Source organism: Papaver somniferum, unplaced genomic scaffold, assembly GCF_003573695.1.
Source record: "Papaver somniferum cultivar HN1 unplaced genomic scaffold, ASM357369v1 unplaced-scaffold_133, whole genome shotgun sequence".
Taxonomy (NCBI): domain Eukaryota; kingdom Viridiplantae; phylum Streptophyta; class Magnoliopsida; order Ranunculales; family Papaveraceae; genus Papaver; species Papaver somniferum.
Genome location: NW_020622492.1, coordinates 528,555 through 536,734, shown reverse-complemented (window position 1 = coordinate 536,734; position 8,180 = coordinate 528,555).

The window sequence follows — 8,180 nt, the reverse complement described above, 5'->3', positions numbered from 1 at the left end:
GCAGTTAATCAAAGTGCCGAATGCATACCAATTTCACAACATCAGTACCTCAACTGAAATTCATCTTCCTAAACAACAAAAAATGAAATCTGGATAACATTCCTGATGCAAGTCATGTTAGATGGCAAATGTCTTCGAAACTCAGTTATCCAACCATCATCAAGCTTCTTAATTCTTCCAATTTCACTGACATACTCTCAAATTGAAATATGCTATAACAGTTTTGGAAAATATCACAAAAATATTGGGGATGTTAAACGGGTCATTCAACAAACAATCATCCATAAAGAAATACAAAGGCGAGAGAAATAGAGGTGAAAAGAGCGATTCCATTGATTAGCTACACTCAAAACCCATATCCACCGCCACGATCTTCAATCACCTGTTAAATCTAAAATCGACTGTTATCATCGACCAAATCCAGTTGATATTGAAAATGAATCTGATGCTGCTAATGCTTTAGATTTGACTGGAGAAATTAGTTTGTCATTGATTCACTGATATTTATTTGCAGCGACGGAAGTGATGGAGGAGGAGGTCGTAGTGGTGGTGGTAGAGATGATGAAGACGTGGTGGTGTTATCTGGACAGAGAGAACATAAAAAAAAGTTTTAGATCTGAAATGAAGAAGAAATATAAAAACGGTTTATTATGTGGGGAGGATAAATATGAAAATGAAAAACATGTTATTGGACCCCTGATGGGATTTCAGATAGAGAGGGATATATTTATTGCGTGATAAGGATATTTGTAAAATCCATCAAAAGTGGGGACAATAATTCAATTACCACGATTTCAAATCACTTCTCTCTTCCTGTAAACACCACCCGCACCTCTTCTTCAGTTAACCTCTACGCGTTTTTGCAGGAAAAGTAAATATACCCGCTAGGATTCACATAGTCACAGTAGATCAATAACCTACAATAAACAATTTTAACTAAACTTCCATCATATGCAGAACCAAAGCTTCTTTTCTCATCCTTAAAAATACAATCTTAATAGGTAACTTATATATGATTTTTGTATTTCTAAGATCTATTCTTTTCTTTTTTTTTGATTTTGTAACGTGATTAGATCTGATTCAGATCAAAAAGTAACAATAGAGGAGATTCACTACTTTGTACTACTGGGTCAAACCAGTTTCAGACTGTTTCTTGGCCGCAAGGGTTACCGGTCTAACCGGTCGGGTCATCCGGTGTACTGGTTTTTTTATGAGATTATTGGGTCATTGTTGATCCAGACCAGAAAAATGACTAGGTCGCCGGTTCTCCGGTCCGACCAGTTGGTCCGGTCTGGTTCTAAAAACACTGGTCCACAGCCATACCTTAGCATAGAAGAGTGAAACCCCATTTAGACATTTAAGGTGTACCTAATTAATTAATCTTAATTAGCACGACACTAACAAAACATTAAACACATCATTTAAACAAAATTACCGAAATAGCTTTTAAAGCAAAAAGATTATTTTACCCTCAACAGTAAAATGACACAAATACCCTTGAAAATGGGACGGGCCTTACACTAGGACTACCACCTCGAATCTTCAGAAGTTTTCAGTAGTTCTTGAAGAGTTGAAAAGTAACAAGGATGGAGATTTAGAAAATAAAGGCTATTGTTCTAAGAACTCTTAAAATTCAGAAGGCCTTGGTTCGACAACAGTCAAGAAGGTTTTTTGGTATTGACTCCTTTCTTCATGAACCTTGTGTTCCAATGTCTGTTGACGGCAAGGAGTTCGGGGACGATAAAGAAATTTTCAAGAATCTTAATATGTAGGAAACTTCTTATGGGAATTTATTCTTATATTTAATTGTGATTACACATAAATTGTGATTACACATAGATATTTCAACGATTTTCAACGATTAAAGTTTATTTAAATTGTGATTACACATAGCTATTTCAACGACTGTAATACTAGGGTTTGGAACAACATTAATTATGATTACACATAGCTATTTCAACGATTTTCATCTTGCAATGTTTTTAGATTTATTTATTTAAATTCAAAATTTATTTGGAAGATCATTTCTGCATTATTTAATCTTTTTGATTTCATATACTGCAATTGCTTATGAGATATATATGTCTTTACGTTCGTGAGCTATGTTTATCTCATATATGTTCAAAAGTTAAGTCTATTGTGTCATTATGCAAATATTGATGAAAGATAGAATGAACTTTTGAAAGTATTCCGCGGTATATATCTTTCACTGATCCACTCTTATGTGAAAGTACTGTATGGCTCCGTAAGTTTTCTTATGTTGAGCGTTACCGATTAAATTAATCATTGAGGTCTTATTATGGTTAACTTATTCGAGTTTATTGGATACAAATTCATGTGATTTGTTAATATCCAAATAAATCCTTCTTTTCTTGTAAAAGTAAGGTCGCTCATGTTGTTCTCTTGGGAATGCCATCAAATGGGGGAGAGTTCTTAATTAAACATATGCTTAATTGTCATATATTTGTGGGGAATGCGGCGGTGGAATATTGTAGGAGTTATCTTGTATCTTCATAAACTCCATGATGAATACACTAAGTTTCGACTATGTGAAATCATCGAAACAAAGTTGATATGTTCTCTTTTAGTCATGAAGTATCTTTTTGAAAATTTCATTATGATCCCATATTTCGTACCTCTGTCAATTTATATTGACAAAAAAGGGGGAGAACTATTTGGTAGTTCATGCTACATACATATGGTTTACGGATCATTATGTAAGGGAGAGTGGTTTTCATTGTAAGATGTGAAAAGACGAGGGTACCCAAATATACCTCAATCTAAAACTTTTCCACCTATAAGTCCTTTCTCCGAAAGTGACTGTCTATAGACTGGGTCGAGAAAATACAACTAATCGGTTCACACTTCGTGTGATCGTCTATGGATACGAGATCGAGACAACACGACAACAAGATAACATGTGTGATTGACTATGGATACAAGATCGAGACAACACAACAACGAAGTATGTTTACTTGATAAAAGGCTCGGACTTAACCAAACACAATAGGATTGCTATCAAGTAAATAGGAATTAACGTTTGTGTAATTTACTTTAAATTATAATAACAACAATTATAATTGCGGAAACTAAAAGTAAATGACACAACAATATTTTGTTAACGAGGAAACCGAAAATGCAGAAAAACCCTGGGACCTAGTCCAGAATTGAATACTCTCAGAATTAAGCCACTATACAAAATCAAACCAACTTCGTGTAGTTGAAACTAAGCAACTAAACCTATATTTCACTTAGTTCCCTCAGTATTCCTGCGCCTCCAACTTGCAATAAGTCACACACTTGGAAAAATTCCTTTGGTTCGTATTCCAAACAGTAAAGGAACAACAAATCTGTTCGGTAAGAACTCTTTTCAAACAAGTGACATGAGTTTGAAAAAAGGCTCTTCCGTTTATCCCAATAAACTCCTTTGTCAGGTTCTTATCTCTATCAATTTAACAGCTACCAAAGTAATTGTTAAGATTTTACAATCGATACTTTTAATCACAAAGAAACGTATTTATGCCGATCTGCTCAACTAATCAATCCAATCAATTACAAAGATAAACCGATTATAGTTGGATCCCCAGCCGATAAAGTTTTGTGCATACCAAAGATTATGAACCCAAATCAGAAATCTTCTTTATCTTCAAACCTTATTTGATTTTCAATAAACACCTGCACACAATCAACTTGAATCTCTTATCATCAATCACACACAGAACGAAGTCCGTTAACGATGGATTATCACAAGACGTCTTTAGATCTACAAACAGTTCTAAAGATCCCTTCGAAACTTCGATCTAGTCTGAGTGAATCTTATATCATAAGAGAATATTCTCAAGCATAAACAAACTAAGTGCAATTAAAGTTCAACAACTGTTAGTCAATCAAATCAATCGAAAAATAATAATAAACTGCAATTATCTAGTTTCCCACCAACGATACTCGTAGAGCTTCCCAATCCCAAAGAAGTCTTTAAAACGAGCGGTCGTAAGAGATTTAGCCTAATTAGGATACTTTCCTCTCCAAACAGATGGCTCCACCAGTAACAACACAACTAGGTAGTTTTGCTGGCTCTGAGGATTAGTTTGCTTGAAATGCAAACTTCAGTATTTATAGACAAGGAAGTTTGGACACCAAGGAATTTCCAAAACCGAATATTCTCAAAGATATGCAATAAGGGCAAAAACGGTTTTCATAATTTCTGGAAACGCTTTGTCCAAATATTGACCGAAATCTCAGTATAAAATATCCAACTAATAAATGCACATTACTAATTTTTATTTTCTAAAGATATGCATTTTAATTGTTGGAAATTAAAAGCATATAAAACTAAAAACCTTAATTAAACGATTCTCAATTTTATTTTTGTAGATGGTGAAATTTGGATGAAGAGAAAAAGTGTTATTTCAACTCTATAGAAAGAATTCAACTCTCACGGGAAAGATTAAGTCCTTGGTCCTCAAGGCATCCTTAGCCACGATTTCTAGTATAGTCCCCGCGAGACACTGCTGGTCGTGATGCCGTGATTCCTAACGCACATCCTCAACGAGATACTGCTGGTCACGTAGGTTCTGTAGAGCGTAAAACGTCCCTGGCAGACTTATGAACCAGAACAACCACAATTCCAGCATGTTTTCGCGAGACGCAGCTGATTATGATACCATGATTCCTAGTATACGTCCTCAACGAGATGCTGCTGGTCATGTAGGCTCTGTAGATGCGTAAATACGTCCCCGATGGACTTATGACCTAGAGCGGAGATTTGCATATCTCCTGTAAGCACGACTCAACCTATTTGAGATCAAAGACTGATTCCTAGTACATCATCGCGAGATACACTGGTCATGTCTTCTCTAGGCTCTGACTCGACTTACCGAGGTTTCCGGATAACTCCTAGGATATCCCCGCGGGATACGCTGGTTATTCTACCTCCGAGCCTTTCGACAGACTCCTAGAACATCTTTTCGAGATACACTGGTCTTGTTAGATCATTATATGGACACGCAATTGATTCCTAGCACATGTCTACAAGATACGTTGGTCAAATACAAGTGAGACAAGACGTTAATTGGGCGTACAAATCCTTTTTCTCTTTCTCTCCAGGACGAGTCCCAGCTGACTGCAAAGAGATCCGTTAAGAAAATCTTTAGAGAGATTTTTGAGTTGAGTTGTCCGTAAAAATCTCTCTGCAAAAATCGCAGAGAGATTGTTGAGATGTCTGCAAAAATCTCTGAGAGATTCAAGATCTCTCTGCAAAAATCACAGAGAGATTTTTGAGTTGTCTGCAAAAATCTCTGAGAGATTCAAAATCTCTCTGCAAAAATCACAGAGAGATTTTTGAGTTGTCCGCAAAAATCTCTGAGAGATTCAAAATCTCTCTGCAAAAATCACAGAGAGATTTTTTGAGGGACGCATGCCTTTCCTAGCGCTCAAAGCCTATTTCTCAGCCTCTCAAATACACTCACGGCTAGTAAATTGAGCCTGAATTATACATGGCTATCCAAAAACGTGGATAGGTTCTCTTGAGAACCGCATGCTTAACAAAGGGACCTACAAACAATAATATGGCACATGACATGTGTGACCGGCCACGGAGAGAGGTAGATCAACATCAGCTCCTGTCACACTCTGCACACGATTCCTAAGGATTTTCATTCTTTTTCACGTGACTCATCCTAATCATTCTCACAAATCAGAGAATATATTTTTATCTTGGCAAACTCGGAAAAAGAGAATATTTCTCTCTCAAATACGTCATCACAAAGGCTGATTCAGCTTCACACAAATCAGGGGATATCAATTAGGGTTTTGGTCTGGCGGTCTATGGCACGTGTGAGAAATACCCGGCTTATTTCTCACCGCAAAAGAGAATAAAGGCGGTGGAATAATGAGATAAACTCAACCAAGTTTATCCTTATTCCTAAAGAGATGGGAGAATTATTCCGCACGGCATGAAATGCAATCCTTATCTTCACCGACTTGAGATTAGAGAATCCATCTATAAATAGGTCATCTATTTTCCAAGCTACGATCATCTTTCTCAGAATTTATCAGAAGAAATAAATTGTTCTTTGATCTCTCTCTTCATATGCTTCCATCACTAAGACCATCCCTAATCCTTCTTCCCTGTGACTAAAGCAGCCTTTGAATGGCCACTGTGCTTAGTTTAGGCGAAGACTGTTCGTGCTCAACCTCCCGAAACTCACTTTCAAAACCCTAGAATCCCATATCTAGCCTCTCACCGATTTTAGGTAACTACATTTTGGCGACCACGGTGGGAGGTTGTCCACTCAGTCACAGTTCCAAATCGATCCCAGATCGTATTCATCAATCTTAATCATGGTCACTATCAAGATGGGAAGCTTTTCCAATTCTAATGGAAAACGATCTATGAAAACTAGATCTAATCAAGACAAGGAAGAACGAATCCCTCGTCCCCGATTCCTTGACCAACCCCATAATCTAAAGGAAGAAGAGATCCAGGAAGCACCTCCCCAATTGCAAGATGGTACGACGTCCACAACAGATACTCTTGAAATGGTAAACGTCGGAACTGAGGAATCTCCCAGACCTATACCTATCAGTGCGTCCCTGCCACCAGAATAACGTATATTATTTGTAGCTTTGCTCAAGGAATACCAAGATATTTTTGCCTGGACTTATGAATAAATGCCAGTGCTGGACGAAAAATTGGTAACGCATCATCTTCATATAATTACTGGATCTAAACTGGTAAAGCACAAATAGAAATTGATGTACAAAAGCGTCTCACAGCCGGGTTTATCAAACCTATCCAACATCCTACATGGTTAGCGAATGTTGTACCAGTCAATAAGAAAAATGGGCAGATCAGGTGTTGTGTGGATTTACGGGATCTAAATAAATGCTGCCCGAAAGATGATTTTCCATTACCAAATATCGACATGTTGGTGGATTCCACTAGCGGACATGCCATGTTCTCTTTTATGGACGGCTATAGCGGATATAATCAAATAAAAATGTTTGAGGGAAATGCTGAAAAGACTGCGTTCCGCACTCCAATTGGGAATTTTTATTACACCGTTATGCCTTTTGGACTTAAGAATACGGGAGCAACTTACCAAATAGCAATGACGACAATCTTTCACGACATGATGCATAAAAAAATTGAAGATTATGTCGACGATGTAGTTTTCAAGTCAAGAACTAGAGCGTCCCATTTTGAAGTTCTCCGACGGGTTTTTGAAAGATGCAAGAAGTACAATCTTCGGATGAATCCCTTAAAATGCGCTTTTGGGGTCTCTTATGGAAAGATTTTAGGGTTTCAGGTGACAGAGGAAGGAATTAAAGTGGATCCTAGTAAAGCTCATGCGATAGCTACTATGACTCCGCCACAAACAGCGAGAGAGCTTAAAAGTTTCGTGGGAAAAGTTTCATACATTCGGCGATTCATTCCAGACTTGGATCAGTTTGTAGCTGCCTTTGTTCCTCTGTTTAAAAATGATGCTCAATTCAGATGGACTTCATCTCAACAGCACGCCTTCGAACAGGTTCAACGATTATTGCTCTCTCTCTAAATGTTATGAAAGCCCCAATGCAGGGACGACCATTACTCCTATATACGGATTCGAGTGATGCAGTAATTGGCGCCTTACTCGCTCAAGAGGATGATGATGGGATCGAACACCCAGTTTACTACATCAGTCTACATTGAAAGGGGCAGAGCTAAGATATCCGAAGGTAGAAAAGGTGTGTCTATCCCTGGTGTTCGCTATCCAAAAGCTCAAACACTATGTATTGGCAAATAAGGTCACGCTCATTACCAAAACAGATCCCATAAGATTTTTATTAGCAAAACCGGTTCTCTCTGGGAGGACGGCCCGATGGTTGTTACAAATGTCTGAATTTGACATAGATTGCATTAATCCGAAGACAATAAAAGGTAAAGCCATAGCAGATATTCTAGCAGCTTTTCCAGGTCAGGATACTACCTCGCTTCATGAAGACGTACCTGGAGAATTCCCAGAGATTTCTTTAGTAAAAGGTGATGAATGGATCCTTTAGTTTGACGGGTCAAACACCCCTAGTACTGGAATAGGAGGAGCTGGTATCGTTTTGGTATCCCCAACTGGAGAGATATTTTCTCACTCATTCAAGATCGACTTTAAATGTACCAACAATTCGGCCGAATATGAAGC